Source organism: Lontra canadensis, unplaced genomic scaffold (genome assembly GCF_010015895.1).
Source record: "Lontra canadensis isolate GAN:19392208 unplaced genomic scaffold, GSC_riverotter_1.0 scaffold191, whole genome shotgun sequence".
Lineage (NCBI taxonomy): Eukaryota > Metazoa > Chordata > Mammalia > Carnivora > Mustelidae > Lontra > Lontra canadensis.
The window spans coordinates 1,081,236-1,089,019 of NW_022631185.1; positions in this window are offsets into that span (position 1 = coordinate 1,081,236).

The window sequence follows — 7,784 nt, forward strand, 5'->3', positions numbered from 1 at the left end:
ACCTTCTAACAGATTCCCTTAAATCCAGCGTGCCCAACCTGTTCTCTTGGCTTTCTCCCACAAAGTGGGGCGCCTGGTTTAGAACTGGGTCTCAGACCCTTGGCATATGCCTAATAGGAGTCTTCCTAGTTTTTCCCTTTATCAAAGTTTGCCAATCCCAATCACCTTTAACCTGGGTAGCAAGCGTTATCCATCCCAATTAGTATTTTTTTTAAGATTATTTATTTATTTATTTATTTGACAGAGATCACAAGTAGGCAGAGAGGCAGACAGAGAGGAAGGGAAGCAGGCTCCCCGCCAAGCAGAGAGCCCGATGCGGGACTCAATCCCAGGACCCTGAGATCATGACCCGAGCCGAAGGCAGCGGCTTAACCCACTGAGCCACCCAGGAGCCCACCCAATTAGTATTTTTAATGATGTTGAGACACCACAAAGTAGATTATAATTTTTAAAGTTCTAATTGACATAATATTGTATTAGTTTCAGGTGTACAATGATTTGATATTTGTAGATACTGCAAAATGATCACCACAATAAATCTAGTTAACATCTATTACCATACAGTTAACAAAATTTTTTTTCTTGTGATGAGAACTTTTAAGATCCACTTTCTTAGCAACTATAGCATTAAATATGCAATATAATATTAACTTCAGTCACTATGCTGTACATTACATCCCAATGATGAATTCACTTTATAACTGGAAGTTTGTACCTTTTTAGCCCCTTCACCCATTTTGCCATACTGTAAATTTTTAAACTTTATATTTTTCTGCTCCCTAAACACCCACGCAAATAAGCCGTGAGCACCCCACTCAGATGACCAGGTTCCCTAAGTGTTAAGACTGGTCCCTGCCTCAAGTGTTCTCCTTTGCCCTCCCCGAATATGTCCTATCAACATTCAAATGAATCAACGACATCCTCTCCCACTTATTCTTGTGTTCTCCATTCTGACCCCAAATAAAAGTACTTTCCATGGATACTCACCTTCTGTGCCTACCTTGTTGACTGAGCTCGCTCGCTAGGTGCCCACACTGAGCAGCCCCTCATGGGGTACAGTTGACTCCTGGTGTTATAATCCTATGGGTTTTGACAAATGTATCATGACATGTATCCAATCTTTTAGTAGTACACAGCATAATTTTTGAGCCACGCTACTCCAAAACTCCCTCGTACCGCACCTCTTCATCTCTCCCTCCACCCTCTCCCGGGCAATCACCAATCTTCTTACTGTTTCTATAATTTTGCCTTTTACAAAATCTCATATAGTTGGACTCATATAATTTGAAGCCTTTTCAGATTGGCTTCTTTCACTTAGTAATATGTATTTGAAGTCCTCCTATGTCTTTTTCATAGCTCATTTCTTTTTAAAAGCTATTATTTTGTGGTTTTAAAAAAAGATTTTATTTACTTATTTGACAGAGAGATAGAGTGCACAGGTAGGCAGAGTGGCAGCCAGAGGGAGAGGGAGAAGCAGGCTCTCCACTGAGCAGGGAGCCCGATTCAGGGCTCTATCCCAGGACCCTGAGACAATGACCTGAGCCGAAAGCAGAGGCTTAACCCACTGAGCCACCCAGGTGCCCCTAAAAGCTATTATTCTGGATAATTAGTTTGGATGTTCTTAAATTTGCAGTTTAATTTAATGAAAACTCACATTTCTACCTTATTGGGTCTACTCATGCAAGAAGCACTTGTATCTCTTAATCATTCACATTTTCATTTATAGCTTGTGAAAACGTATGTAAATATATTGCCATAGGATTTTCTTTCATTTTCCCCTCAACATTAAAACGTTTGTGTGTTTGCAAAACGGAATTTCCCCTTCATACAACCCACCTGCGGCTGGCAGATAAGCCGACCTGTTCCAGTATTTGCAAACCACCCTCGTGGCTAGTCCTCGCAGGAACATCCAGGGGCCCACCAGCCCTCGAACTTTCACGCCCGCACCTGGAGATCTGAGCACGGCCCACCAGGCCAGCCCGCGATCACTCCCGCAGCCCGGGAGCGACCACCTGCGGGCTAAGGGGAGAAGAGGACCCTCCCCGCGCACTTTCGACGGGGGAAGCAGGGCCCTGGGCCTTCCGCGCGACCGCGCCCGAGCCTCCGGAGCCGGAGCTGGTGGACAAGCCCCAGAAGGCCGCGCGGCCTGACCGCGTCTCCTAGATAACCGAGCTGTGCCGGCCGCGAACCGAGCCCACCCCGCTGCGGGGCGGGTGGACCGACCGCGGCCCCCGCGCGCCCCCGCTGCTGGGCGGCCTGTGGGCACCTGCCCCCGCGCCCTGGCGCGAGGTGAACCCGGGTCGGGGCCGGAGCCCGAATCCGTCCCGCCGCAGAGCGGGGCGGCGGGACGAGCGGGCGCGACGTCTAGGCGGGAAGAGCGGGCGGGTCCGGGAGGCGCGAGGAGGCCGCGCAGGGTCTGCGAGAGACCAGGCGGTGTCGCCGGCGGTGCGGCAGGTCCGGCCGGAGGCTCCGCTCCAGGGTGAGGCTGCGCGCGCGGACTGTCGGGTTGTCTGGTCCGGGGCTCCCTGGGGGCGCTCCCCGCCGTCCGCGTCCCCGGAGGCCGAACTAGCCGGGAGAAGCCCCAGCACGCGCGAAGCTCCCCGGGCCCGTCTGGCAAGGACAGAGGCCCCGCGGCTTCCGCTGGCCGTTGTCCTCCGGTTGCCTTGGCCGTTTCCTCAGTGGAAGGGTCAAGCTGTTAGGCCGGTAACGTAAGCCGGGTCCAAGCTTCTCGGCCAGGGCCGGGATCTTCTGCCGCTTTTGCGCTTCTCTTGGCCTTCGGTACTTCCACGCCGACGGTCTCGCTTTGGGGGCCTTGTCTGCAGGCGCAGGTGGAAGTGTTTCATGGCTTATCTCCAAAGCCTGGGCCTCACGCTGGGCGGGGCCGCCGGCAGGCCCTCGCGTGCCTTCCTGTCCCAGTTGTCTCCATCAGCCCTTCCCCCAGGCTGTAGCCACAGGGGAATTTGTAAACACAGAATCATTCTGTCCTTCCTGATCGGAGCTGCTTGGGGGTTCCCAGAGCCCCAAAAGTATCATTCCAATGATATGCTACAAGGGAAACACAGCTTTCACACGTGGATTTGGAAATGAAGATGTCCAGAATTAGGGTGTTTGTAACTGGGCTATTTGTAGCATGACCTTACAAGACTTGCTTACATGCACTTACACACAGTGCATGTGAAAGAGCTCCTCGCTGCCCTGGGTTTGGGGTCTTTGCACCCCGACAGTGTTAAGGCACTGGAAGATCCACTGAGCCTTATGGCAGTCCCTGCCCAGTTCATACCAAATTCCAAAGGACTAAGCTCACAGCCTCCCAGTCCAGCTGGTTTACTCACTGGGCAATTATAACATCCAGTAAATAAACCAGGGCAAGTTCAGCTCGAGGAAGTTCTTGAGCTTTGAGGTTTACTTTTCCAATTATTCAAAATCCAGATCAATCTCACCCATTATTCCCTCTACATGCTCTAATAAATCCATACCCCCAAGTTCTTCCCTTTGGCTTGGGTTGTCTTCTCTGGACTCTGTTAGGACCCTTCTATTGTCCTAATAACATGGGAGGGTGTTTAGAGACTGAGTCTGGTGATAACCCTAATGCTGGTTTGGCCTTTCATTCAACAGACATTTGTTGAGACCTTGCTGTGTGCCAGACACTGCTCCAGGTCCTGGTGCTAGAACACTGAACAAGTGAAAAGCCTTGCCGTGTCGAGCTTGTGTCTTGTAAGAGTGATGCAGGCAATAAAAAGAAACATAACAAGTTGGTTATATAGCATGCTTGAAGTTGACAGATGTTAAGAGTATTTAGACTAGAAGAGTAGAGCAGGTAAAGCAATCAAGAATGGGGAGAGGCTCTGCCATTTTATTTTATTTATTTTTTAAAAAGATTTTATTTAGGGACGCCTGGGTGGCTCAGTTGGTTGGACAACTGCTTTCGGCTCGGGTCATGATCTCAGAGTCCCGGGATCGAGTCCCGCATCGGGCTCCCAGCTCCACGGGGAGTCTGCTTCTCCCTCTGACCTTCTCCTCGCTCATGCTCTCTCTCACTGCCTCTCTTTCAAATAAATAAATACAATCTTTAAAAAAAAAAAAAAAAGATTTTATTTATTTATTTGACAGACAGAGATCACAAGTAAGCAGAGAGAGAGGAGGAAGCAGGCTCCCTGCTGAGCAGAGAGCCCAATGCAGGGCTTAATCCCAGGACCCTGGGATCATGACCCAAGCTAAAGGCAGAGGCTTTAACCCACTGAGCCACCCAGGCACCCTGGCTCTGCCATTTTAAATAGAACCTCTTGGACTTGGACTTGCCTGTGCTGTGCTGTGTGCTGCTCCTATGCAGAATTTGAGAGAATGAGGGAAGGTATAACATGATGTGGTCTCCATTATCTTTCCACAGACCTCATGTTGAGACAATCTGTTGCCTGAGATTGCAGTTCTCGTTCCTATATGCCCAATGGGCACCTACCTGAGATAAACCCAGGTATAACTTAAGAGGCAAAAGATCAGAAATACCAGAAACTGCTAGAAAGATCTGGATTGATACCTGATTTGAACTAGTATGCTGGACTGGGTGGCTAGAGCAGGAGAGAGAGCTGAGCTGCGGTAACAACACAAGGAACTTTGCTCTTGCCTCTCCCCTGCCTTTGCCTTGTAACAGTGTCTGCGCCCCCAGCTGTAGTAACCCAATCTCTGGTCCAGCCTTCCTGAAGAGTGGGATCAAGGCAAGGCTGTGCTTATGAGTAGCCGAGAAACAGAGACCACATTACATCAGGCAAGTGCTTGTCTGCCCCGCCTCCTCAAAGCTTGGGGATGGCAAATCACATTCCAAGGACTCTTACCTCATGAGGTGAGGAGTCATTGACCATCAGCTTTCTGATGCCTTGACCTCCCCTTCCAGGATCCATTCTCCCCACTCCTGAACTATTTATAGGGACCAGAATCTGATCCCATCACATGTATGCATAACAATTGATGGAGTAACCAATGGCCCCAGAGGAAATACACTTACTGGCCAAAGTAATAGGCAGTTTTCTGAGCATTAACAATTTCAGGAAAAAATACACACTGCATTACAGATTCCATCAGAAGCAGATATATTAGAACAGATGGACCAAAATTTTAAATTAGTCTATTAAATACATTTAAAGAAATAAGGCATGGTATTAGCAAAAGGAAATGAGAATATTAACACACACACATGTATATAAATACATACCAAATATAAATATTAGGTATGTAAAACAATTATTGAAATGAAGACACAGTAGGGGAAATAAATAGCAAAATGGACAGCTGATAAATTAGCAAACTGGAAGAGCAAACTGAGGAAATGTCCAGAAAAAAGGAAGAGGAATTAGAGAACATAAAAGAAAGGCCAAGAAATATAGACAATAGACATAAGTGTGCTAACATTTGAATAACAGGAGTCCTAAAAGAGAAACACTTTAAATCAAAAGGATGAAATATTAAAAAATAAAGACATAAATTTCCATAAAGTGTTTAACACATGTCCCAGAATATGTCACTCAAAATTCTTTTACTATACTATTACATTTATAAAAATATATAATATTTGTATATTGGTCTATGCTAATAACTATTACAATTACTATTGTGGTTTACCTTGTTTTTACTACAGACATAACACCATTTATACACAAGGTTACTCAAGATAAAGTCAGAAACATAGGAATTTGACTTTGGAAAGAAGTAAAACATTTGCCAAATTTAACTATCTGTAGGATGATTTATTGCCTCCTAGTTCTTTCTTCTTCTTTTAGTCATAAATGAGAAGGGAGGTAGTTACTCCCTGGTAAACAAGGAAAATTAAAAAGAGGGAAATAAATGTTAAAACCTTAGAAAGGAAATACCGAGGCGTAGAATCAGAAGATGGACTTGTCTGGAAATACTTGATTGCTTCCCAAAGAAGCGGACTAGAGCTGGTGAGCAGAGCACGCTGGTGGATTAGCACCATGAACGGGTATAAGTGGCTGTTCCTGCACATAACCATCAAGGACGTATAAAAGACGTAGAAAAAGAACAGTGGAAGTTCAGAAAAACAAAGCCCACTATGTGTTATAAGAGTCTTTTTTAATAAGATTTTTTAAAAAGATTTTTTATTTATTTGAGAGAGGTAACGAGTGGGGTGAGAGGCAGAGGAGAAGCAGACTCCCCACTGAGAAGGGAGTCAGACACAGGGCTTGATCCCAGGACTCCTGGATCATGACCTGAGCTGAAGGCAGATGCTTAACCCAACTGAGCCACCCAGGCGCCCCATAAGATTTTTAAAAAGTTTTATTTATTTGAGAGAGAGAACAAGAAAGCAAGCACAAGTGGGGAGAGGAAGAAGCAGACTCTCTGCTGAGTGGGGAGCCCGACATGGTGCTCAACCCCAGGACCCTGAGATCATGACCTGAGACAAACGCAGATGCTTAACCAATTGAGCCATCCAGGTAAGATGGCTTAAGACCCCCAGAAGGGTCTTAATCAAGGAGGTTTAACAGAAATCCAGGCAGAAAGAGCCTGATGCTGTAGACAGGCCTGGCTCATTCCGTTTTCTATATATACCAATCCTTGTGCAAGCCTCCCTATCATCATTCTGCTTCTTTCATTGCTATTACCATTTGTCACTCAAACAAAAGTAAGGCTTTATTCATTGGTCTCAGATTTAAGCATATCACAGGCTTTTAAAAAATGACCTCTCATCTCTTGTGATGGTCTTTGAAATCCCTATTTTCTTCTCCCTATGCTTATATCCTCATGCAAAAATGTTTTGTTGTTCCTGTTCTTAAAAAAAAGTATCATAAAAAGACAAATTTCTCAGAATGTAAAACATTAAAGACATCAGATTAAAAGTCCCAAAGACAGTGTCTTATTAACTTAAAAATATACTTAACACAAAACTCAGCTATTCCACTCCTAGGTGTTTACCCAAGATAAATGAAAACTTGCATATACAAAAGCCTTGTAGAAGAATGTCTATCGCAGCTAGATTTATAATAGCCAAGAACTGGAAACGACCTAATGTTCATCAAAAGGTGAATAGGTTAAGTAATGGTAGCACCACCACATAATGGAATGCTATCAGCAAAAAAAAAAAAAAAAAAAAAAGAGTAAACCACTGGTACATGCTACATTATGGATGAGACTCCAAAAACCCCCATGATGTTGAGCAAAAAATCTGGACATAAAGGTAAATGTATGACTAGAATACCAGGTGATTCCATTTATACGAAAGTCTAAAAAGACAATTCTAGTATGTAGTGACAGAGCAGACTGGTGGTTGCCCAGGGCTTGGGGGAGTGAGGTCAGGTAGAGATGAACTGTAGAGACATAAAGGAACTTTGGGACAACTGAAAATACTGTTTTGGTTGTAGTAGTGGTTACATGAGTGTGTATGTGTGTATATATATACATATATATGTATATATACATATATATATAGGATTTTATTTAAGTGTTTGACAGAGAGATCACAAGGAGGCAGAGAGGCAGGCAGAGAGAGAAGGGGAAGCAGGCTCCCTGCTGAGCAGAGAGCCTGACGCAGGGCTCGATCCCAGGACCCCGAGACCATGACCCGGGCTGAAGAAAGAGGCTCAACCCACTGGGCCACCCAGGCACCCCAAGAATGTATGTATTTTCAACACTCATCAAACTGTAGCCCCAAAAGTAAAGTCCTTAGCATACCAGTGGTGTTTGAAGCCTGGAGACCAAATGAGACTATCAGAGGTGTAAACAGGTAGAAATCAGGGTGCCCTGACAATAACAGGTAAGAGAAGTGGGAAGTAAACATC